Source organism: Trichoplusia ni, chromosome 12, assembly GCF_003590095.1.
Source record: "Trichoplusia ni isolate ovarian cell line Hi5 chromosome 12, tn1, whole genome shotgun sequence".
Classification (NCBI taxonomy): Eukaryota; Metazoa; Arthropoda; class Insecta; order Lepidoptera; family Noctuidae; genus Trichoplusia; species Trichoplusia ni.
In genome coordinates, this window is record NC_039489.1 from 11,379,210 (window position 1) to 11,406,589 (window position 27,380).

General features: G+C 32.9%; 1 protein-coding gene across 1 annotated transcript in view; it reads right to left on the reverse strand.

Moving 5' to 3' along the window:
- The window catches only part of LOC113499713 (fibroblast growth factor receptor homolog 1-like), a 93,315-nt gene that overhangs the window by 64,923 nt on the left and 1,012 nt on the right, over nucleotides 1-27,380 (reverse strand). The gene's annotated exons all lie outside the window — the stretch shown is intronic.

Consider the following 27,380-nt stretch of genomic DNA (forward strand, 5'->3'; position numbering starts at 1 on the left):
AAACACTTGTAACTCAATACAATGTCTAGTCGTCTGGTAAAAGAAACATGCTTGTTGGGCAAATTGGTGTAAGCAATATTTTAAGAAGTATTTTGTGTATATTTTTTACGGTTCTGTAAGCAAAAACAGACCGCTGCCTATGCTCATGAACGTGATATCTAGACAGTTGAGGTTTAACCTAACGTCATCTGGGGATACCAGATGACGTTAGGTTACTTTCATACATTTTCAGCCAGCGATGTGTTTCTTAAACCCATTTGTAGGTACAGAACCCTCAGTTGCAATAGTCCGACTTGCACTTGACTAGTTTTATCTAATTTGTTATTTGTTTTGTAGCATTAATATAAAAAAAAAACTAGATAATACGATATCGATATGCAACAATCAATACGAATTAATTTATGCATCGTTTACATACCGCACTATACTTGTTGCCTAGACCAGTGTAGTCGGTACAAATACTCGTAGAAGCCCTAACTCAACCAAAGTGTTCCTATATTGAGATGTGATATCACAACAGTTCTGTACCAGTAATCAAGCAGTGCGTTCACACGATAGGTCAAATTCGTGCGATCAGCGTTATTTCGGGATCTTGTATACCTTATGATGCGTTTACATTCGTGGTTTGGCAAGTTACGAGGGAAGTAGCTGACTCATTTTATATACCTCTTCGATGTAGCCGTTAAATTTTTTAAAATTATTTTGAGAATCTCTTCTGTTTATTTCTATTCTACTGCTTATTCCAGCAAATTGATTTAAAATAAAAAGCAAGTATTTCAAGTGCCAATGAGCAGTTAAAGTTATAAATGATTTAGTATTTGCCTCTACCTACTAAACGTAAGTACTTACTAACCTACTGAACGAACTTCATAACTGTATTTTAAACGAAAAGCTGACGCATCCTTTCATAAACATCTAAATCTTAAGAAAGTTTAATCTGAAATTTATATTAAATTGAAAAAACCATCAACGGAAGTTATCTACCTGTTAAAGACGGAATAAACATCCATCGATTTTGATTAGAAATCAAACATAATCTAAACACTACGAAAACTGGTGCTTCCGCAAAGTTCATCAGCTCGACCTACTTACTTCACCATAAATCATATTAAACATGTAAGTGTTACAAATTAACTAAATCAGTCGAGTTACTCGCCCGATAATATCGTGTAAACAGGTCATGAGAGTCATCGAGAGCTGGTTTCTGTCTGTCTGTGGTTTCTGCAAAATGGTAGCGAGAGTTAGATGTTTGAAAGAGTAATGTGCCTTCAATGGTCTTATGTGATTATTAAGGGCTTGAATTAGTGGTTTGAGTGGTTTAACAAAATACTTTGATTTTCGTTTGTTTAAATTTTGGGTGATATACAGCGACTCTGAGAACTGTTTCTAAAATGTTGATTTTGTGATTTTGAAACATATTTACATACGCCAAGTTAAATACATAGTCAAGTGTCAAATAATTCTCACGATTCAACCTACACGCTTTAGAATTCACATTAGTTATGCCATAATATATTGTGATCAATAAACCATTGAATTAATAAGTCCCTTCATATTAACGTTACAAATGCCTACTGACCCCCACTCTAGGAATAAACAAAAAGTTACACAAAAACTAAAATCCTGAGATGCCCACATAAATTTGAACAAAGCATTCACAACGCCCTTATAATATCGTTTCCATAAAATATTCCCACATTGCGCAAAATACAACAAAACACTTACTTTATATCTTATTATTTAATATCCAATTGATATGAAAAAACTTCCGCATCACGTTAATAAGTGTGTCTCCGGGAATCGAACTGGCGACCTTGGGGTCCGCAGCTCCCCTATAGCTATTGTCCGGCTAAACAATTTGTAAATCATCGATAAGGATCCCGAGAGCTAGAGATGGGGTGTTATCGATAAAAAAAAGGTTTTTTCACAAACGTTAAGACTTGTTATTGTACTATTCGACGTTAAAAAATAATAAAAAAAATCGTGTAAGTACGCTACGTTATAAACCGCTAAAAAAAAATCTTGCCATTAAACGTTTATAATAACGTTGAAACATTATAACGTCAGACACGTATGTTTATTTGACACTAAAACACAGTCAGTGACACAATGTCAAAAGTACACGATACAACCTAATTTAAATCTAATTATCATTCCCCATCACGCTAAATCAAGTACCTAATACACAATATTCGTCAAATCGTTAATCGTTACAAAACGATACATTGAATCGATATCCAATCAACATTTGTATCACGTACCCTATCTATATAAATCGAATCCAATCCGTTTATCGATAACAATCGAGTGGATCGCATCACTAGGTTGCGCGGGCGCAGAAAATCGTTATTCAATTGGGCGAACTCCTACTACGGGCCATAAATGTTGCTACTATCAAATACGTGGTTGGAATTACACGACGGTTGTCAATTGTACAGCGATCGTTAAATTGTGGAGGTAAGCTTGAATTTTCGTGTTGACATGTGCTTTGTGGGTTTATTAAGTGCAAGTACAACTTGAAAAATAATTGGCTTATATTAAATCAATGTTGTAAACATAATCCACAATTATAAATTGGATTTTTTTATCAATCATATACTTTTTCGTGCTATAAAGATAGAAAACTTCTGGTGACTACAAAAATAACATAAATTAGACCTGACTGAACACACTAAGAAATAAAAGTTACATACTCTCGCTCACATACTAATTCTACTCTCTTCGAAGATATTGATTTATAAACTACAAATATTTTATTAAATTACTATAAAAAATATGATGCCAAAATTCCCTCTGATCATCCAGAATACATATTTTCACACAACTCCTTCACCAAAATACACATTTAAGAATTATAACATTATGATCTTTACTGCCATTCAATGAAATCGGAACTCATCATAGCTACGCTTATAAGCAGTCAGCTACGCATTTTATGATTGCCATTCCGTCACAGTAAAATTTTAACTAAGTTATGTCGAACAAATAACTGTTACCTTAAGGCAGTAAAGTTTACAGTAAGGTGTTGTTATTCTACACCTGGTTAGTTACGTATAAAGAATTTTACAAGTGCTTAAAACGTGTGAAGTTTTCGCACTTCCATTTTATACGAAGAATGAATTACTTATTTAGAGGTACCTAGCTTACAATTGTGAGCCGTAGATGAACAATTTTTAAAGTTGTTTTGTATGCGATGGTAAGATCTCAAGTCTCTTTTATTCTTCGGTTATTATATATACCTATTAGATTTTATCCTAAACTATTTTTCTTACTACTAAAATGACTGCTTTAGATAAAGACTGTTATAGTACACTAAGAACGTCTTATCCATTTAATTTAACTCCTCGATCAGTGTCTGACTTTCAGCCCTTGTTTTCATTATCCTAAGTCTTTTAGCCCTTCTTTTGGGTATGACGGGAAATTCTCTAAGAGACCTGCTTCCTCTGACAATAGAACGGGTAGATTCAGACTCTTACTGACTAAACCAAAACCGGTCAACAAGTCTTCCAACCCTGACCAGCGCCAAGAGTCATTCATCACTTGACATTTCTGAACACTCCATAAAGATTCAAATTATGCAAATTGCACAAATTCGTGTTTTATGGGTTCAAATCACACGCGTGACAAAGCATTAACTCGACTATTCGTTTCGCTACATTATTATTACGAGCGATTACTATTAAGTGGGCAATTAAACCTGATTAGAACGACTCTAATACGTTCAGCTGAGTTTTGACTATAATTTCAGGACTATAATGAGGTTTCAAGATTATTCAAGACATTGTCTTGTAAACGTGATCGAACAAAGTCGAAGTAATTAGAATAATGTATAAAAGGTGTCTGACCTAATGCCGGTTGGTCTAGTAGTTAGTGGCCCTGACTGCTATATCGGAGTTCGTGGGTTCGATTCCCACCCAGGACAAATGATTGTGTAATGAGCACGATATTTTTTTTCTGTGTCTGGGTATTAATTTTTCATAAAAATACAAGCTATAATTAGTTTGAGACTAGATGGCTTTGTGTCAAAGTTGTGGAATACTATCTTTATCTTTAAAATAATTAAATCTTGTGATATCATACATGTTAAAGTTTGCACGCCTCCTGGTGATTGCAAGACTGTAGAGGCGAGATGAAGAATGGGCGATCAGGACTCTGTCTATAGCACGTTTACGATCAAAAAGTGATACTTAGCAGCCTAATTTGAATAAAGGACTTAGCGTTTAAGATGGAGGTGTACACTTTAAAAGCTCGCAGTATTTACACGGAACAGACAAGAATGGGCGCACGGTTCTTAAAATACTGTTATATGTAAATTCGTCTACATTTTAAAACAGCTAATAAAATAATTTGCATCTCTAAGTCAGCTCACAATAAAACATTTATAAACCTAATAAATTGATTGGAAATACCAACAAATAACAAAATCACATTAGTTTCGATCGCAAAATAATTTGCCAACGTATAAATATATAATTTAACTTATAGCGGCCATTAACTATAAGTACATGTTCATGATTATTTGTGTGTATGGCTATGTTATATTTAAATTCAAGTCTCATTTACAAAGTCAAATGCAAATAGAATCTATTTAATTCGCATTCGCTGTGAGTTCGATATTTATGTTTCGTAGTGCTGAAGTTTTCACGATACATCATAATTTATTTTCAACATTATTTTTGCACTGCACTCTTCAATATTTGTTCTGCAATTTTATGTTATAAGATTGTGAGGTTAAAGTCGAGAATTGAGTGAGTGCGGTAAACAATGGTCGTGGACAGATGTTCGGTTTATCGATAAGGAAATTTATCGATATTTTAACAGCATTGTTTTTGAGTGTTATAATATTTTATGTTTGTGACGTAAAACGGTGGTTGATGCAAGCATTTTAAATATGTTTTAAGATGTATCTTTTCAGTACGTACGAAAACTAGAGGCAATGGAACTTTTTTTCTGTTTCTTATCCAGAAAAGATTTCTCAACAAGAATTATTTGGTACAATATAGATAGGTACAAAAACTGACTTTTGACGAAACATTATGACTCAAAGTTGTACAAATATACTCAAACTAAAAATGATTGCATAATCTTATCCTCAAATTAAAATTACTAAAAAGCATCATGATTGCTAAAACCATAAATTCAATTCTGACAGAAAAGTCTTAAACTTCAACTACGATTGAACCTGACACCGCACCAAATAACCTATTTATTTATTTATTACTAACATATAAAATCTCTCACTTTAACCCGTCTCCACACTTTCTCACCCATACGTCACACTAGTTACAAATCCGTTCACAGTTCGTTTAAACACCACACATACACACACATAACACTCACAGACACACCTACATACCTATGTACCTACCTATATATATGTAGTACTAGCTTTTCGCCCGCGGCTTCGCCCGCGTCGAGGTCGGTTATATCGCATTTCCAAGAGAACTTCCGGGATAAAAACTATCCTTTGTTCTTTCTCAAGGTCAACTCTATCTCTGTACCAAATTTCATTAAAATCAGTTCAGTTGTTTAGACATGAAAGCGTAACAGACAGACCAGACAGACAGACAGAGTTACTTTCGTATTTATAATATTAGTAGGGATCCCTGAGATATTCGCCCCGTCTCTTTTATAGCGAATTAAACTAATTTATTAGCATGTTACGTATAAGTTTCAACGATATAAATATATTACACGATTTGTCTACGTGTGGTGGCATAGTGAGAATAAAAAGAGCTGCTATTAATGAAGGTATGTCAGTTGCATTCCTGGGAGAAGATAGGAATGTAAGTGTATCTGTTGTAAAATTTGAGTATCGCGGTATTAGTAGTTTTGTGGTATTTTAAAGGTATCTTCAGTGTTTTTAATATTTGGTATTTTTAAGTAAGGCCTTAGATTTGTAGGTTCTTGCTACGAAACTGTTTAAATGTACTTTTAAAATGTATGTTACAGATATTAAATTCTGTATGTGCATTTAAAAAATCAACCAAATGTTGAATCGGTTTCAAACATATACCTTGGAATAATATACTTTATTAAAATATTGAAAAACATACCAAGAAGATAAATTGATGTAAATAAAACAGTACAAACTCTTCTTACCTAGAACTTGCTAACACTTCTACAATCAATGCATTCTTTATTCAAAACGAATAGTTTCCATTAGAACCAATATCCGTTTCCTAATCATTTGAAGATTTTTCAACAGACCACCATTTTCCTGCTATCGATCTGATCTTCCCAAGAATTCTGATAAACATTACTTCATCAAAAACAACGTTGTAATCTTTTACGAACGTATTAATTGGAAGATCTGACTTCATTCGTATTGCGGATAAAACGCGAATATCAAAGAGTTTCTTAGTTTTTACGTAGACGTAAGTGGAAGTTCGGTAAATGTGTTTAAGGTGTTTTTACTCAATACTCAATCATTTATTGCATTCCATATGTTACAGAGATGGTAGAAAATAAATAGCAGTTAGAGTTCAATATGGACCCTGTTCGGCACGCAAAAAATATAGGAGACAGGAAGAGGGCAGAATAGCAATTTAGGAAAATAATAATTGTATAATATTAATATAATAGTTGTTACTTTTATTATGGTTTGTTTAGGCAGGTTGATTTAAATTTACAATTGTTTTATCATCCACAAACTCCTTTACAGTATAATATGCCTTTAATACTAGGAATCTTTTTAATTTATTAATAAATATGTTTATTTTAGTTATTTCTCTAATTTCATTTGGCAGTTTATTGTATATTTTATGGTATATCCCACACGTTCCGGTAGTTATATATCTCAAAAAATAAATTACACTGTAGGGTTGGGAGCAGAATAAAATTGGTGCGGTGCGAGTGTTACTCGCGAATAAGGTTTCTGTAAAAATAGGTTAAAGACAATCAAATTGGTGACTACCACCAGCAAATGTATGAGCGTAACCACCACACTTAAGCTGGATCTTTATTTTTTAAATAATTGTTGAAGTGTCCACCTTTCACGGTTCACGAGAAACTCCCTGATGACGGACGGACGGATAGACAGAGGAGCTTCAGCAATAGAGTTGTTTTTTGCTCTTTGGGTACGTAGCCCTCACACGAAGAAATAAATAATGTTGTCTTGTAAGAGTCATCCTAATAGGTCCTTGTCTAATAACCTTAGTAGATAAGCAAGTCTTTATTGTATCACAAAGGAAATAAGAAAAATTAGATAGATATTTTATAAAAATAAACTGCAATCTGTCATGTCACGCGTATTCCTAAACATGTGACAGAATTGAAGATAAAAAGACAAAAGAAGATTGTCTTCTTTTACGATTTATCAAATTATATTGTGTTATCGTATGAATCATGATATATGTTTACAAACATTAAAATTAAAAGTGCCCAGATCAAAAAACTTATCGTCTCGATTTTCTTTCGATTCAAACTTTTCAATCTAAAAACATTTACGTTCTTGATTAAGAACGAGCAGTAAAATAAGGAGCTCACAAAAATAACATTCAAATACAAATACAAACTTATTCGTACAGTTAAAGAAGTAATAAAAAGCTTTTTATTTGAAAACCAAATATAATAATGACAATGTATATGTAAAAATCTTGTTAATTTTTAATGCTATTGACGCTGTTTTAAAAGATTACACTAAAGTTACAAAGTAAAATTGCACACTGTGAAGCTTAAATGACAACAACAAAATCATGTAATCCCAGACTATTTCACGGTAAACCGTATCTTCTCAAGTCTTGGTCAAACTTTTCGCTAAAACGTATTCAGTAATCTTTATATATAGAAGTCTGAAGCGTCTTAACGCAAACTTGTTTGTTTACGTTAGACAATACGAGATCGTGTTAAATGTTCACAGCAATCCAGAATTGATTATGTCTGAAAATCGTTTTATTTTTAGATTTGTTATTTTTCTTTTTATTTTCGTTGAAGTGATTATTGTCTGGCGTTGCCGTGTGTATTATCAAGTTCATTATTTTAGTGTAGTCTAGTACATTAGATTATAAGATGACATATCATGTTAATATGGTGGTTATAGATAGAAATATAAGAGCATACATTTCAGAAACCTATTTTTTCTTGCTTTCTAGAAATGTCAAATATGTCATCGGAAAACTTCTCTACAAAAACATTAATTAGAAACATGTAGATACTTTACTTCTTTCAAAATTATTTAAATGGTTTCTTAATTGCAATAAAGTCAGTAAACAGATTTGAAACAAAAGTGAAAATTTAATAAGGTTCAAAATGGAAAAAAAAATAAAAAAAAAACAAGTTACATTCCTTCATACCAAAAAGATCAAAAACCAATTTCCCAGCAAAAAAATAAAACACAGACATTGTTGCCAGCCAGCATTTTGACAGTGAAACCTTTATCTAGGCCAGTGGTATCTGAAACTAATAGGTCTAAACAATACGAGGTCTGTTCATTGAGTGAGATTGGATAACAAGCCAGAGGGGAGCGAATCGTGATGGTTTCTTTTAAATTGCTTGTCTGTAGGTTAAGAGATGTAACGTGGACGTTTATGCTCTCCTGGTAGTGTGGACTGGTGGATGGTCAAAGTTCAAGAGGTATCCAGAGTAACAAAGAAATAGAATTTCAAGTGTACGTTCTTAACATATGTGTTTGGATTGATTTTTTTTAAATCGACGTACTTAAAGGCATATTTTTAAGGTGTAATTATTGCTATTACTATTTTTATGTCAATTATAAAATCATAAATATTACCTTTTTTATATTGTGTTTTTAACATCTTAAATCAACACATATTTTTTACAATTTTTTTTTTATAGTTCTTACTTTCAACAAAGAAGTTATAACCATTAAAAATTACAGTTCTCAACACTCCACTACTCCTCACCTACATATCTATAAGCATAACAAAAGGGGTTCATCACCAATTCAGTTCACATAAGTTTTAACGCGGGAGAATACGTTTACGTCCTTCGACACATTTTTCAAATAAAACTTCTGAGAATCGAACACCATGCACCTGTACTATGAAACCTTCAAGTTAGACATTTGTTGTTGTATAAGCAAGACAGCGCTCTACAATTTATATATCGTCGTCACGCTTCCACATCAAACACAGTCTTGGTTTAACGTTTCGTGGTACAGGTACCATTCTGGATGCAAGTCACTGCACAAGACACAACGTTGTAACGAATGACAAGTCCGTGATACTAATCTTTAGGACAATGGGTGGCTGAATTAACACCTCTGGAAGACAGGATGAAGATAAGATTTAGGGTTCCGTGTAAACGGTGTTGAAACCCTCATGAGATCAGAATAAATATGGTATTTTTTGTTTGTCCTTGTGTGGGTGCACATTTTTTAAATACGAGTGTAATGGAGTAAGATTCCCTTGTTGAGATTTAAATAAATAATATTTTTAATTTTTTTTAAATTAAGTCTGGTAAATATTGGCAGTTTTTATTTTAAAACAACTCAATCGAATTAATTGGATATGAAAAGAAAAAACGTAGCAAGAAGTCCAGAGTCAAAGGTAAACATGCAAATAAAGGATCTTCTAGAAACAATCCTAAAATTCATCAGCAAGATTCGTAATAAAGGCACCAGTTCAACTCACAACATCACCGGTTGGGTCCGAAACTAGTCGGGCTATCCCATTAAAAACACGTGTGAAAACCGTTGCATCTTTTTAGTATAAAGGTCCTAGTCAATCAACTCGGTAACATGCATGAAACCTTGTAATGTAATCAAACAAACAGTTGACGATCACGATTGAACCGAACGTTAATGGAACGTCCTAATTCTAACAAATGTTACGAGAGTCCGTGTAGTCAAATTATGTGCTTGTATTAGGGGTGGCGCTAGGAAAGATTTGAGGATTTATGGGGTTAATTTGATGGAATTTGTTAGAGAAGAAGAATAAATTGTTTGATAAAATTGTAGTGAATTATTTAATTTTAAGCTATATAATATAATAAGAAAATAAAAATGCTTTTGCAAATGATTTATTTGCTCAAAAGGTACTTTTCATCCTAAATTTATTTTGATAAGGTATTATGTAAAGACAAACATGAAAAATCAGTCAACAAGAGAAATGTGCAAAAATTCGAAAAAATAATATTTTGTTTGTTTATTTGGTATATTGGTCGTGAATGATATAAAAAATACTAAAATGTAGAGTTCTTAAACTTACAAAAAATGACTTATTTTTTAATAATATTTTTGTTTTTCCTTGTTTTTTAACAATTATTATCTTCTTTATAATTTTAAGCACAAGTCCAACTGGAAACTCCCCTGCTTTGCAACCATAAGTTAATTCAGCACAGCCCTAATTCAAGTAACGCACAACATTAACATTCCCTGCATCGCATACAAATTCTTTTCGCTTGTCGACACCAATGTTTCTAGTAAACGCTGGTTTACTGAATACGGACGCTGTATGTCATGTATAGACCACCACACATGAGTAACGTGTATCCTTTGTCTTTAAAACCCTTAATGTTAATGACATAAGGTCGATTTTTGTGAATATTTGTGGCGGATGTGTAGTACGGTTGGTAAATCAATGATCGAAATTCATTTACGAAATTGAACATCAGTAATGCATAATTCGATCCTAATATCGGTATTATTAATTTAAATGGATTTTAGTAGAATTTGCATTCTAATCTAGCTATGAATACGTTAAAAAAATATAGTTAACGATAGGATAAACTAGCATTTTCCATGCATTTGTACGATTTAAAGATAGATCTCGATGGCGTGACGTGCATTTCGAGGCCTGTGTTAAGCAGTGGGCGAATATGGGATGATGATAATAATATACGATTAAATTGGTATTAATGATTGCAGAAATATCACTAAAGTATTTAGCGCAGATAGTTTTATTGTTTTTTTTCTTGCCGTCAGTACCTTGGTGTGAAGTGAATTATTAGGTGAACACTATTGTCTAGGGCGGCGAATTATGTGTAAATTACATACAAATTGCATGACAGCTAGACAGTTTATTATCGATCACGATTGCCCTTATATACGCTGTTATTGTTTATTAACAATTTATTACGCCATACAAAACATTCCTTGAGTATTAGGCGTTAAGAATAGACAATATTTTATAAAATCGATTGTTTCTTCATATTAATGGCTTTCCAAGAAAATACTAAAGTTATTACACTTCAGACTATCGTTATTGCACACATAAAGAAATGAAGAAACATGAATCAACAATTAATTGATTTTAACGATATCGCCTGAAATTTACAAATATATTAAGAATAATGGTATGTACAGAGGTAATATAATGGAATTTTGAATATTGAAATCTGGAAACAAACCCACGGTAAGCAAATTACGATCAATGCTCAATATTTTTCTATTGGTGCCTAAAGGGACTCTTAGATTGGAAAAATGATAGCTTTACACTAGCTAGTGTAAAGAGTGAAGAAATTGCGCAACAAACGCCACAGCAGCACCCTGGCCCCAATCCTGAAATTTACAACGGCCGAAAAATGAATAGAAGTTGGGTTACATTTGAAACTTTCGAATTTTTTTAAGAAATTTGCCCACACAATAATTGGAAATTTTCATTCATTCGTCGGCCATGGTAAATAGTGGAATTGGGGCCTCTATCTATGGCCGTATCACCCCATAAGGTTATATATTAAAAGTATCTTCCAGAAAGAAGAATCCCGTCACTTTTGGTATCCGTAGTCATCGCATTAAAAACAAGGTCTGAAAAAATGTTCCATTGGAAATTACCTGTAGGTACCTACCATACATTACAACGTAGCCACCTGTTTTAATTACAAAGCTACGACAATCACATACCTCCGTATACGCCGGCAGAATACCGTTGATTTTCATTAGCACCTGCGTTTAATTGTGCATCATTAACGTTATTCTTGACTTCCCTTTGTTAGCTGTTTCTAATGATGATGTTAAGGTTTTCATTCAAGGAAGTAAGGGAGAATTGTTGTGTGTATTTATTCATAATTTATTTCTCGATGTATATTTACCTTTTTCAGGGTTTTTTACGTCTTCTGCATCTAAACTATTATTACTTCACTCTTCATTTTGAAGCACGAAAAGTGATTGATTCTCTTGAAATTTTGAGATTCTCGTAGCATCTACAAGATCGTTTAATTCGGCTCGAGACCTTTCCGCCGCATCATTTTTCGTAAAATTGAGTCTACAATTAGTCTGGCTATCCTGATAAATATGCGTAATCAAGCCATTATAAAATAAATTACCTCGTTGGATAAAATTAAATCAAATACGATATGATTTGGCTTCTAAATTAATCCCTTTTTTTTTTCGTTTTAATATTTTTATCAAAACGAAAAAAAACCATTGCCAATCGCACAAAAAACAAACATCTTAAAAGAGTAAATCTCTTGAACTTAAATCAAAACTTTTACGAGTAATCTTTAACTAATACAACTGACCCTTAAAGGAAAAGGACCATAAAGTTAAGTGTTACACAACTATATTATATGTCCTCGCGACACTCGTCTGGACTTTTTGATTAAGGGGAGTTACAGTCCGCCTTATGATGGCTACAGAAAACTATGGAGTAGCTTCTTTGATTTGTTGTCATTTAATTATAACATACTGAATAAGGGTGAATTTAAATTGCACGTAAGTTAACACACTTGCAAGAGACGAATGTTATTAAATACTATATTTGAATAAGCTATTTGCATAGTTTTATTTGTCTTCTTTTTCCAATCAGTGACAGGTGTTCGTTGCAACCTTGAACTATGAATGCACGAAATCATATATAACTAAACTTTTATCCTTAAACACAGCTTCGCAATAAGGTTTGACAAAAAAGTCCGTCTGGCAGATTTCCAAAAAAATATTGGCTACGTATTTTTTTATATCCTCACTAAAAAGTATAGAATATTATTAAATATATCTTAAGTGCATGTTAAAAAGATATTCTTATTTATTTTTCAAAGTTTCGTCTCCATATATTTCCGTGTCGGTAATACCAATAAGTCTGGAGTCCTGATACAGAGTATACCGGCTCTATTGTACGAGTACTCGAATACCCGTCACTAAGTGCTGACTCTTTTGTTTTTCGAGATATTTACAGAAACTATAACTACACTTATAGTGTATCTATGTGGTTTTTGGAAGGTGACATGCGAGGAAAGAACAAAGAGATTGAACTCCGTTTGAAGTACCTACAGTACAACAACTTGGTACTTTCATTAGTACTATATAGTGTAATAAATCGGTGCTAGCATTACTTAAAGATTTGATGCGAACTTTTTACTGAAAATGTTTTGTACTGTAATTTCAAAACCTTTAGTTGTCTTCCTTATAAATATATCTTCAAGTGTTTCGTTATTTCTAGCTTAACTTAAAAGGAAGAATTTCATTCGATATTAATACTAGTCCAGTATTAATATCGAATGAAATTCTTCCTTTTTGGGGTTACGTACCCAAAAAGTTAAATAAGAACCGTATAACTTAGGCTCCACCGTCTGGACGTCTTTTCGTCTGTTTGTCTATCACCAGTATATGATAACAGACCGTGGTATCTTTAATAAACAGTTGAAATTACACTGATTTTTTTGCTGAAGAATCGCCGATTTGTGCGAAATGATGTTGCGAATAAGTTCGTAATATAAAAGAATAAAAAAATATGTATCAACCTTTTTCTGGCATAAACCTTATTCTCTTAATTTACAGTCATAGTTTCGAACTGATATCCCTGTTTTTCAGAATGCTCCCTATTTAACAGAACACCTCTGTTTGCCCCTTCTTAGAACACCAACTTAGCCAGAAATCTGATCCATCTGCATCAAATAACAAACAATGAAATTATTTAAAATCAAACCCATATGTATTTAAAGCAATTCCGACTATTCTCGATTACTCGAGTTCCTGGATGAAATCGATTCTCGAGAATATTTGGCACTCGATTATAAACAAGCTTCGGATACTCGTAAGTATCGATTATTTAACTTTTATTTATGGAATTGGAGTTTTATTTTAATGCTGTTATTGGCGCCAGGCTGGCAAGTACTTGACTGGTGTACTGTGAATTACTGGCATAGGTGGAATACAGATCATGTTTGTACAGACCAACGTCTGGTGTGTATAGAAATGAACAATTTTCATGAAAACGTTATCAATACCCAAACTTAAATAAGAGCTAATTCTATACTTTTTTCAAGGATTTTTTTTTTAATTCAAATCAAAATTTATTTTATATAGGATCCCTAACTGACTCGAAATTTTCAAAAATATCTAGAGAGAGCTTCTCGTAACTTCTAGACTAGACTATTCAAACTTAAAAGTACCAAAACACCTCATATGAGTACATGTATAAGTGCAGATTATATAGATATGAATATCGAAAACCATACAAAAAGATTAATCTTTTAACTAAAATGTTGTTTGAAAATACCTACAGGTATACACTATAACTGCATCTTAAAGTAAGTACATATATCAAGTTCCTAAGTCGATGGTGCTAATGAGAATATCGTAATGTGTATCCACAATTAACACTTGTGTATTGAAAGCTTAAATATTGTCTAATTGTTACCAGTACCTACACAGTATTTACTCAAGCCCTTTGTACATGTGGCAATGCAAAGTTCCTTTACATATGCAAGCGATCCACGTCATAAAGATCCAACATTTATTTTAGGAGAGTATGGATCTTGGATGTCGGAGACTCTGGACCTTTATTAAGGGCCTATAAGCTATCGCGTTGCAAATGGGTTATTTGACAAAAAGATCTGCCATGTCCGTCACAGTTTTCTATTAACTTTAAAATTAAGGGGATACAGTGATCTGCAATCTAGTGTGACGTCACTTACTAGTACTTTTTTACTAGCAAATGATGTTAATAGCCCGCACTACCATACATTTCATCATCTTAAGTGCTTTCAAGCTTCCTTACTGTTTAATGATGTGATATGATAATATACGTTTACTTTTTTTTTGGAAATCTGTCTCACGGACTTAAAAGATTTGTTCAAATTGTATATCCCGTAATTTAATGTGAATTATCGTGAAACAAGCGTTTACCTGATGGCTTGACGTTTGAACCAGGTTCGCCATCTTGTGGGCTGAATGAAATGGCATCCTGACGAGATAAATACATGTTTCGGGTTTATTCCCGTTATGTAATGTGTATAGAAGTGCAAGACTTGGCCTTCAAAACCTAAAGGAAAAGTTTTAAATTTTACTGTATTTGGAGCCATTTTTCAAAATTTTCATACAGTATTTCTTCTTGCTTATCCGTCAACAATTTTTCTCCGCAAATTATTTTTCAAAAAATAACCAAGCAAAACAAAAATAATTGGAAAGCTCCCATCAATCTTTCTTCATAATTACCTACATGTAGAACTCCATACAATTTCGCAATTACTGCACCAGACAGTTTGATATTCACCATGTTTCCAGTCAATCCATCAATAAAATTGATAGTCAAAACTACAGTCCTTGCTTTCATCAAGTCAACGACTCAAGCGGCGGAAGTGACGATAATATTCCACTAGCTACCACGAATATAGATGATTGACTGCAATAAGACGTTGCCCGTGGGATCTTGCGTCCCTCTTGCACTAACACAGATGCTCGTATATGGGAAAGGGACGGAAGATTACCAATAAATGCACTTCACGTACAAGGAAGTGGGAATGATTCCTGATGCTATAGAAATATTAATCGGCTGTGCTTTGAATACGAATGATGATTTTTTCGTCTGTTATGTAAGCGTGTACATAAATTTGTTTGTGATGTGAACTGCAGTGTTATCATAGCTATGTGACTACCTGCTTATTTCTACGAAAAAATAAATAAAGATTTCTGTATCATTGTACAGTAGAATATTGGTTTATTAAGAAATTTAGATTTGTAGGAGTCTTCATGGATTTTATTTTTTGTCTATCCTCTTGAAGAAAAAAAAGTTTTTGGAAAACGTTATATTTGACATGTGTTTTAATTTCGCGATATTTATACATATAAAATAAAGGATTATTTTTAAACATTTAAATTTAACTTTAATTTAATAGGTATGTTTTCACATATGTCTTTAAAGCACTGCCTATTCTTTCCAACCAAAATAAAAATTACAACATAAAAAACCTTTTTAAATAAAAACAATCTAAATTAACATTTAAAAGGCCATATCCTATGTAAAATATTGCACATTTCTTTAAAAACAAAAAAAAATACATTTAAGTGATCGTAAGAAACACCCTGTTTCAAAGTAAATAAATTAAATCTCAGCAAACAATAGTACATAACAATAAAGATGCGTTTGCGCAGCCATTGCAATAAATTACTGAACGCATTCAATCGATTCACTTTCATTAACATATAAATGGGTTAAAAATGGCTGCCGTCCGTCATTTAACGTCATTCGAGAGTTTATTATCGAATTATAATTATGTACTTTAAATCGCGTTTTTTTGTTAGTCATAAATGTGATCAAAATGTTTGTTTCTCCAGCTTATACGTACATAACTAAGTGATATTTTCGAAGTAAGTACATAGTAGGTGTTTGTATAGTATACTTTTATATTTAACGTAAAATTTGGTAATTTAGATTTTTTTTTTCAAAAAATCTTTTCTAAGTAGTTATGTTATTTTTAGCAAACTACTAATACACAGATAACATTTCAACGCAGTATCAAATTTTCCAAGAAACCAATTTGTCTTTTTCTGACATAGCAACTGCAAAGACAAATCTGTACAGTCTAGCCAAATCTCAACAGTAAAACAATGTCATATACATGTTGACAACAGTGATTGAAATTTATTGCGTCTCACTTAAGATTCGGAGCACAAAATGACACTTATAACCGTCAACAGCCCAATAAAAATTAAACTTTAACATACGAGTCGTAAAGTTGAATTTTCGGTGATGTAATGTGATAAGTTTGGTCCGTATCGTACGCTGTGTGTTATATTTTATTGTAGACAGTCAATCGAAGATAATGCCTGCACTCATGTGATTTGAGACAATCGTCGGCTGTTTTTGTTTTTATTGAATTATGTTCGTTTAGCCTTAATGTCTTGATTTAATCCGTTAACATCTTGTTTTTAGGCGATTGATTTTCGGGCTTAATTTGGAAATTGTTTGGTGTTTGCTTTAACACCCAAATATAATAGAAACATCAACTTTACTGTAGATCTTGCTATAAATTCCATCTACATCATGGAATCATTCGTGTAAATATGTAATCCACAAGCAACTCTACGTAATTTTGGGTGTGTAATTTGAATGTTTGCAAAACCCCCCGCAAAAGTTCCTATAGCGGGAGTCTTGAAATACGTCACTAATAACAACATTCTAAACATATGTTTTAAATATACTTTAACTACATCATCACAAGCTCCACAAATTAACTTAAAATTATCGAAAAAAAAGAAGCTATGACGTCACACTTGAACAAGAAGTTCCTCTATAATCAGGTCACCATAACATTTTGGTTAAAAGTGTATGAAAACTATGATTCACTATCGAACAGGATATTAGTACATTATAATGATTAATGTTTCCATGTTCCGCGGACGAAAATAGTGCGTCCGTGACAATTTATGTTGGCGTGCATGTTGAAGATTTATTAACATCAGTCAAATATACGTACACCAATGGTAGATAGAACTAGAAGAACTTCTAGCTGATTTTGAGGTTCAAATGGTTTTGCATGCCTTGCTATGATAATGTAGGCTTCAAACCTGTCATACATCAAAATTATTATAGGTATTTGGTACCTACCTCGGAACAATGTGTGTCTTCGTGCGTGTAAGTTGTATGTTTGTAAACCCCCCGCGACACAAGGGTTGAATTCCTTAGAGCGGGAGTAGTTTTTTTTTAATGTGGTAGTCGTTTCGCTGGTGGTGGTTACATGATAACTTAAATTCTTGGTAGGTTTGTTCTTAAAATTTGAAACCTATGACACACTAAACTTATGAGATATCTAAGTCAACCGATTTCCTAAAGTTAAAAATATTTTCAGAATACCGGTTTTGACTGCATGGATAGCCGAGTGGTCGAGGACACCACGCCAAAACTACTGTGCTCGGTGTACCGCGAGTTCGATCCCCGCGTCGGACAAGCATTTGTGTAATCCACGAAAGAGTGATTTGAAACTCTCCGCGACAGGGATTATAGGGATTAAAAAAAATTTAATTCGGTCTCTGATTCATTTGCCTAATAAAACTATACTCACAGAAGCAAATCTTAAAAACAAAATTAATGATTTATTTCCTCCGCCAAAGCTTGCGCGCACGTGATTATAAAAAAATTGAAATTTTACAACTGCGACGGTTTTGCGTCATATTTACAGAAATTATATGAATTGACATGAAGTCGACATTTATTTTAAATGATCGTAAAGTTAATTATAGTACTATGAAGTCGACACTAATAATATTTTGTGTCTGGTTTATCTTCCATTCATAATGAGGATATTACATGGAATATCGCAATTTTTAAAACTTTCCATTCTTATATTATAAAAGACTTTTTTTGATTGGATTTTAGTTTGAATAATTTTGAGTCACTGAATGAAGCCATGTTATAATCATGTCGGTACCCAAAGGACTAATCAGTTGAAATTTTCATAGATGATGTATTTTTGCTACAGCTTTAACAACAAAAAGCGTTTAGTAGGCCGTTTCGACAAGGACGAACAAACTTTTACTTTAAATCGAAAACTAACTTTTCATCTTACAATTTAAATTTCCTATAAACAAAATTACAGACAATATTATCTCATAAAAAATAACAAAATACAAATACTTACTAAACATAAAACTTCCACTTGAAAACCATAAAACTAATCTCCAACATAAAACGTTAATAGACATTACAAATTCATTCTTAAATGGTACAAGAGACATGATGGCGTATCCTGTGACTTTAACTAAACAACAGTAACTCAAAATCACATAAAAGTGAATCACAAAGAATGCTGTAAGTACATTTATGTGTTTTTTATGAGGTCGGCATGTGACCACACATAGTTCATGTCATTTCATCGATATTCAAGCTGAACTGTCATAGACAGGACGCAGGACGGTAATAGTGTTTTTTACACCATTCCAATATTTTTTTTTACAAATTTTTGTAATAGTGCTTTATGTGTATAAATAAAAAAAATTAAAATAAATATGAAATTGTCGATGGTTGTCTTTACAAAAAAACTGGCCTCTGCAAACCCACTGCGGGCATGAGCCTCAAAAAGGTCAGTAATAAATTTTGGATTACTAAAACTATTTCAAAAGCACTAGCTAATACCAGTCCTATTGATGTGCAAAGCGTCTCCTCAAATTAAAACGACGACAGCGGATTTATTTCACAAAATTAATTAATCCACATAAATTACTATCCAACGTCTAAAACCTATAAATCTTCAGCTCAAAGACACAGTAATGACATAATTGCATGCAAAACCCGTCTACGGATGTCAACGATATTATAACCCATAATTATAACCGGGTTCTATAAATAAAGCCATCGACGATACCTAGTTTATAGCTTTTATAAAAATATCAATATTCTGCCCTCGTCTTAGTTAAATCATATTAACAGTTACTATGACTGACCACTCAATTATGTACGTCTTATACGCTGATACGTCAATCATAGGATCGTCGCTTTGATAAGGGCGGGGTGTGAGTGAAAGCGAGGATGATAGCATCGCGTGGTTATTTATAAACTTATCAGTGATTTGAGATAACGTTGTGTTGGTAGTTTAGTAGATTAGCTATTTAAGAACACTTGGAAGTTCTTAGAGATTTTAATAGGTGCTTAAAAAAATAGAAAATGAAGGATTTTTTATCAAGACAAGCCTTCATAAGCAAATGTGATCATTACATTTTGGGAAAGTATTTTTTTTACCCAAAAATTTTCGACAATAAAATCTGCTTCTACAGAAACCATTGGAAATTGATACAGAGCCAAATACGTGTTTTAAAAATCAATACCTGTCATACTTTATTCCACCATGACCAGTATAAAATCTCAAAACAAAATCGCTTCTCGCGTTCACTGAGACCCCACCCACACACTAGTATCATAAAACAGTGCCATTCACGAGGCGTTATCATTCGCACATCGTAACCACGAGGAAGCAGTGATGTATTGCCGGAAATTGATATACGTTTGACCCATTACGATCTCAACTTATCAGACACAGACGGAGCCGAAGATCGGAGATATTGTGAATGAATGGAGAGGACATGGAAGTGAGTGGTGTCTCTATTGTTATAGAATTAAGTGAATTCAAGTACTGATCGTCAATAGTGAGGATATAAAATGGCGTATTTTCTTTGTTGATGAATAGTGCTCTTGACCTTTTTTCTTTAGCAAAAAACGATACCACCACGTTTTACAGTAATATTACTAGGGTTGTGGAAGCGAGACAGCGTTATACACGGTATGATTGTATCTCTCTTCCACACGCAATATTATTTCTTTAAGGCGTTGCTTTAGGTGCTCAGTCCCATTCCTAAGGAGTATTAAAACAGAAAGCATGTCTGAAGTTTACCAATACCTAGTAAAACATAAAGAAAAGAAGAGAAAAGGAACACAAACATGGTGGGCTTTAGTCAGAAGAAGTCTGACACTCTCTTCCGCTCAACCCAAAACGGGGAGAGTCATTTGATTATTTTCGATCCGAAAACAGAAACGGCGCTAAGTCATAGTTCCTATAAATGCATTACTTGTTAAATCCAATTTTCAGTAATGTCGATATCTCTATCAAAATCTATTCTTAAACTAAATGGTATTAATGTAAGCACCTTGCCAACAAATTAATCCTTTGGTTAACGAATTTACATTTCAACAGTAAACAAGATATAATACTTAGTTTATTTTGATACGAATGCATTCGATGTTGTATATCTTAGAACAAGCCGATTATGTCTATTCGACGTAATCACTATATTTAGCCTGTGACGTCATATACTATGATATCAAACAGACATCACACACACACACACTCACATACACACTACATAATATCACTGTACTAACACTAACTTTCCATTTTATTTTTTATTTTATTTTTCTTTAGTTTAATACCGGCTAGAATTAAGAAAGGTATCCTATTGCTACAATTACCGGCAGTACATTTTAATTTTGATTTAAAATTTTACAAACCTTAATATGTTATTTTTGATCATAACACGTGCAACAGTTTTGTCTTCTACTAAGATTTGGGACCAGAACTGTCTTTCCTAAACACAGGCTATTTTGTAGCCTATCTAGGAGAACAGTACTCAACCCATTAACTAGATTAATACTAACTCTGTGCCTGCCTATACTGTCATAAAACTACTGTCATGTAATCTAGTCCTAGTTACACAATAAATAAATTTAATTTAATTTAATATACCATGTTAGATATTCTAATCCATACTAATATTATGAACTAAGTATTGCTCGTGGTTCCGCCTGCATTGGTAACGGTTATTGATGTAAAAACTGTTTAAGTGCGAGTCGGACTTTTGATACTTTGGTTTTCGCCCAAATATGCTATAGAAATACTAATCGGTCGAGTGAATGACAAATAAAAAAAAAGACGACTCCCTCACACTAAGGAATTTAATCCTTGTGTCGCGGGGTGTTCCACAAACATACAATTCACATGCACAAGGACACCAAGCCTCAGAACTCAAATTTGTGAGTACCAACCCGAAAACTTACTTGTCACCGACCAAAATATTTATGACCATAACTTGTTTTTGTAGCGAAAACACATATACATCATTCGTGAAAACTGTAACCATCTAAATATCACGGTTCAGGAGACAGTCAGTTACGACCGGACGGCCGGATAGCGGAGTCTTAGTGGGGTTCAATTTTTCCCTTTGGATACGAGACCCTAAAAAGTAATAAACAATGTGAAAAAGTATATATTTTAAAACTATAAATAAATGCGGAAAACATCACATACATTGTTCTGAACCCTAAGTAAGTTGCTAAAGCACTTGTGTTATGGAATGCAGATACAACGAACGAACCACAAACACCCAGACCCGAGACAATGTAGAAATGTGATTTTTTTTACATTGACCCGACCGGAGATCGACACCTTGAAACCGGTGCCTATTCCTACATTCACAGAAAATTAACTCATACCCATTATAGAAACACAAGAATTAATTTAAACATTCAAAGTTAACCGCCTTCACAACTTCCACGTATAGTTACATATTATTCAAAACTGTCCACAGGATTCAAAGATAATAACTATTCTAGGGTTCAATGAGTTTCCTTGAATTTTAATTGTTATGAAATGAAATAACTGATTTGTATGTACGGGACGAGCTTATTAGTTTTTATTCCGTCTATGCGAGATACATGCGCCGCATATTCTATGGGCATTTGTTTCTATGCGTATGCATGTCATATTTAATATTGCTTCCTCGTTGGGAAGGGAAAGAGGTCTGTAATTTGTCATCGTTTTATTATTGATAATTTTAGTAAGGGTAACCTACCTGTGAAATAGACATAGCAGTGTGTGAATTTGAACTAGTCTTTTGCAGATATTAATACCTAACTAATATTTTTGAAGATCGTTTTGAAAAATTGTTTTTTGAGACTTTGAATATTTTGCCTAATCAATGTTTTCGATGTCGAAAAAGCTAACTGCACCTCCATCGTGCATATTTAAATCTATCTTGTAAGTTTTATAAAATTATTTACTCTCATAATAGACTAATTATGAAATCCAATAAGTACAGGCCATTTCTTCCTATTTTTTTGATAACTTCATCCATTTTCAAAACCATGAACTTTCACCAAGTATCGATTTCGACGAATATCGACTCCCATCTCTATACTCCAGCTACCGGGTTCACGGCCAGAGTGACGTAATAACATGATGATGACAACCATGGGGAATGTAAAACTACCAGCACCTCCCAAATAAATACTGCTGCACTGTTAAAGCGAGATAGCACTCTACAAAATGTAGAGCGATATCCCTCTCCCACAACTGTTAAATTATTTCTTTAAGATGTGCTTGTGATCTTATGCAGATCGCGTCCACCATGAACTGGAGACGTCATGCTCGCATGCATAACATGGTATGTGACCTAATGTATGTGATCTGAAATCACTAACGAATATGTACTTACTATTATTGGCGGTGACCAATGGGTAGGACGTACCGCTTGGGACAAGTATTCGGATGATGAATAATTGTCTGGACGTCTTTACGCATGTGATGTGTATGTTTGTGACAGCCAAGTAACAAGAAAAAATATTTGACGCGGTTGTCATTTTTTTTTTTAATTTTAACAGAATCTGGTATTAGCGCATTCAGACTAAAATATACTATACAGATATTAAACTGTTTTTTGCAGTAAGTTAGTAAACAATAAATAATATAAATACTTAATAAATAATAGATAATTAATGATCTAGCGTTAAATTATTGAATTGCATTTGATAAGGTTATTAGCAATTTAATGCTAAATAACAATGTAGGAGATACTTGACTTGAATAGTTTATGATATTAAATGTTCACAGAGACATTATCTGTAATCATAAAGTATTATGAACTAATAATAGAGCACCTAAGTCTCTATCTCCTATTATTATAATAATAGTACCTAGTACTTATACCTGAAAACGTAAAATTACTGATGTAGATATAATAGGATAGGAAGTTTCAGTAAAAGTCAAAGAAACCCTTAAGCCTTGCCATTCAACGTGGCAATGATGCCAGCCTTTTGGGCACACTCTCAACCGGCAGCGATGCTGATGAATTTTTGATGTCTTGATTTAATTATTGTTTATGTTTTTTAGAACCCTTAAGTAATTTTTTATCTTTTTAATTTTAATTAATTAAAATTGCCGTTTGATGAAATGACTCATATTTTAAGAAAAAATCTGTGTCGTTTTAGAAAATTCAATCATTAAAAAGTTCAGACAGCGAGAACAAGCACGCCCGGAATTCCAAATTTGAATTTGTATTTAGTTCTTTTCATTGTCACACGCGTTCTATTTTCGATCTGTATTCTATACGGCCAGTGTTCTGATTCCGTCGCCGCCGCCCTTTGCGCGTACGGCACAAACATTCACTTGCCGTTATTTCTGTGAAATTTATGCAAATTTGAACCGTAAGTGGGAAGAATAGAATTCTTTAATTGTTTTATTAGCGTATCGAGTAAGTTTGTTAAGATGAGCATGTAGTTCTTAGACGGATATTTAAATCTATTTTAGCTTAGATTTTTTTATCTTTATTTGAATTGCAAAGTCTCTTTCACTCCGTTTTTGGCAGAATGTGTATCGTTTTTAAATAAAATTAAATGAAACAATTTTACACATAACATAATATTTGCCGATGAAAGGGAAGTTCGGATAAAACTTATACCATTAATAAACAAGGAACTTAACTCAATAAACACATTAATTATAAATAGACTATATTGTTATGATCCTAAGAATCAATTCGCAACAAACTGTGGTTTGGCATCTACCTTTTATTGTTACATTATCCGGGATTATTTTAGATTTGCGGAAATCTCATAATATATTATTATTGCACGATTTTATTAGTTTCTATCTGATTTTTCTTGAGAAGCGTTACAAGTTTTTTTTTTTGTTTATCAACCATATTTTAGCAGATGTCATTGAGTAACAAAGTGGTTTTCCCGAATAATTTTAAGAATAAAAAAAAACATCAAAGATGAATATAATTTATTAGTTTATTCGTAGTTGTAAAGTAAATTTTTAGTTCTGATAAATGTTGTTTACTATAGAACCGGCTCGCACTTGACCTATTTACAATGACCTTAATGCAACATATTGTTTATTGAGTGTTGCCACTTAATGCACTGTCTGTTTGATGTTGGTAACACTGTCAGCATTGTTTATTGAAAATTGTATAACGACCCTATTTATAGTAAATCCTTGTATCAGGAAATGTTTTAAGTGGAAAATATCGAACTTAAAAAATATTTCCTGATATAATTCAGTAGGAGTCCTTTGTGTCAGCTCGTATGAGGAATAAGGGGTAGGATTTTTACACCCACTCCACGAGGAGTAAGCAAAAAGACTAAGTTCAAAATATTCTTTAAAAAAGTGATTTATAAACGTAACTAATATATTTATAGCAAATGCATACCAATTGAAAATCAATCGATATTGGCAGCAATTCTAATTGTATAACAATTCTTAGATGTAATGTAATAAATTAATTTCAATGGGTAATCGAAAACTCTTACGTCATGTCCAAAATCGACTTTGAACAGTCTGACTGTTGTTAGTGTGAAAGAGAGGTGGTCTACAGACTGTTGAACTTGTAGGAGCGAGATAGAGTAATACATAGGTAGAGCGGCGTCTCTTTTTCACGACTTACCGTATCATGCTTCAAGAACTAGTGGTATGATCCAAGCATCCGATTCTTCTCCACTGCTTACTGTGGAGAAACTTTAGAGTTTTTTGGACATTTTCATTCTCCAAAGTTACTTTTTCCATTTAGACCGATGCCCTTTTTGAATGAAGATAAATGTAGGTACTAAATGCTATGTTAAAGCATTTCGTTTTTTGTTTTAATTGACCTATTTTTTCCGTAGGCTGTTTGCAATAAATGCATTAGGTATAACGGTTGTTGTTCTTTCAAACAATATTATTCCATTACTTGAGTCACGCGCGAGAATAGTTTTTCTTAATAATTTTGATGTCTAATCGACTGGGCATGTGGGAGTAAGCGGGTTAACCATCATTTTGTTTATTCGTTGGACTTAATTCGTAATTGGATATTGATAAAAACGGAATTTAATGTTTGGTTCATTAGTCCTCAAATATATTTTTTATCTGATTGTGTGATTAGTAGAATGTATAGTAAAAATAAATACGCGTTTGTTTTGCGAGCCCAAATATGTATGAAGCAAAATGATACTATTCAAAGCCGCTTGATAATTTCTCAAGACAACAATTTTTGCTAAGGTTAATAAACCTTTTTACAAAAGAAAAAATATCACAACTTTAAAAACAGAATTATAACTGTAGGATTCATTCACTTCATACCTGCTATTCTATTTTCAAACATTAAGTCAACATTTTTAACGTTCGGAAGTTTATAACTTTTTTATTGTTTCTGATATTAAAAATTCTTAGAAGTGTGGAAATATTTATTATATGAATAGAGGTTATGTTTTTCATTACAGGAACAAAGTTCTGGTTTCTAGACGATTGTGTTTTAGCGTCAATCATCGGGTACATACGTAGGTAGCGTGTGTTGATTCATTGATAGTAAGCAGAGTTAATTAGAAAGAAATAGCTCTGTCACTCTCTAAAATATACACCAAAATTATTATTATTAAACAGTCGAGAAAACCCTAAATCAAATATAATAGTTCCTTATCAACTACATACATTTGTGATATCGATTAATACTTAACTCTATATACATATATGCTACATATTAAAACTTCTCCTTTTTGTATTAATTAACTGACTAAAACAGCTAATACAAGCGTGTAGCTACCAATCCATCAAACTAATACTTCCACACAATGTAACCAAACATAGAGCTTACAATAAATAGACGCGACAATAAAAATAGTACGCAACAGAAATCCTCTAATAACTGAATCGTGTCTCAACTACGTAACAAGCCATGGGCAGCCTTCAAAGGTCCAGATTAAGGGCTACAGCTTCATTCATTGTCTGTTAACGTTTTTTGCTACCTACGACACGTGGTTCGCACACGTTTGACGTACCGGACAGAGTAGGGTCGGTTTGAAATGTGGAGACGGTGTTGTGTTGGGTTTTTTGGGAATAGTTTTAGTTTGCGCGGGTAACGATTGGGTGAGATTTTTTGTGCGTTGTAATATTAATGTTTTTGATTAATTGCTTTTTACGAGTAGATCCTGGTGAAGTGATTAGGAATGAAACTATGTAGAAATCTGTATTTTATCAATATCTCATTAAAACAATGTGTTTAATGAGTTTGTTATTTTTTACCAGCGGCATAAAAAAATAACGAGGACCACCTAGTTATCTAATGATTAAAAATGGTCATACATGTTTACACGCACAAATGTCTATTTTTTTATCTTTACTTAAATAAAACATGACAAAATATACAACTTCAAAATAGAATAATTCCCTACGGTATACACTCATTAACATTAGCTTTTATTTCTTTAAAAAATTAAGCATTATACCGTCTCCATACATTTCTCTGTTCACCAAGCAACAAAAACACATTGTTTGCCACGTGTTACGCGTTAGGACGCCGGGTGAATGCTAAGGGACACTGGTTCGATTCCCGGCTCCACGTCTTTGAATGTTAAGATTTATTTATTACTGCTTGCTTCCTTTTGATGTAAGTTTGTTAAACGTTGGTGTTTTCTTTTAAGTTTTTAAGCGATTTGTTGTTTTTTTACGGGTAGGTTTTTTTTACA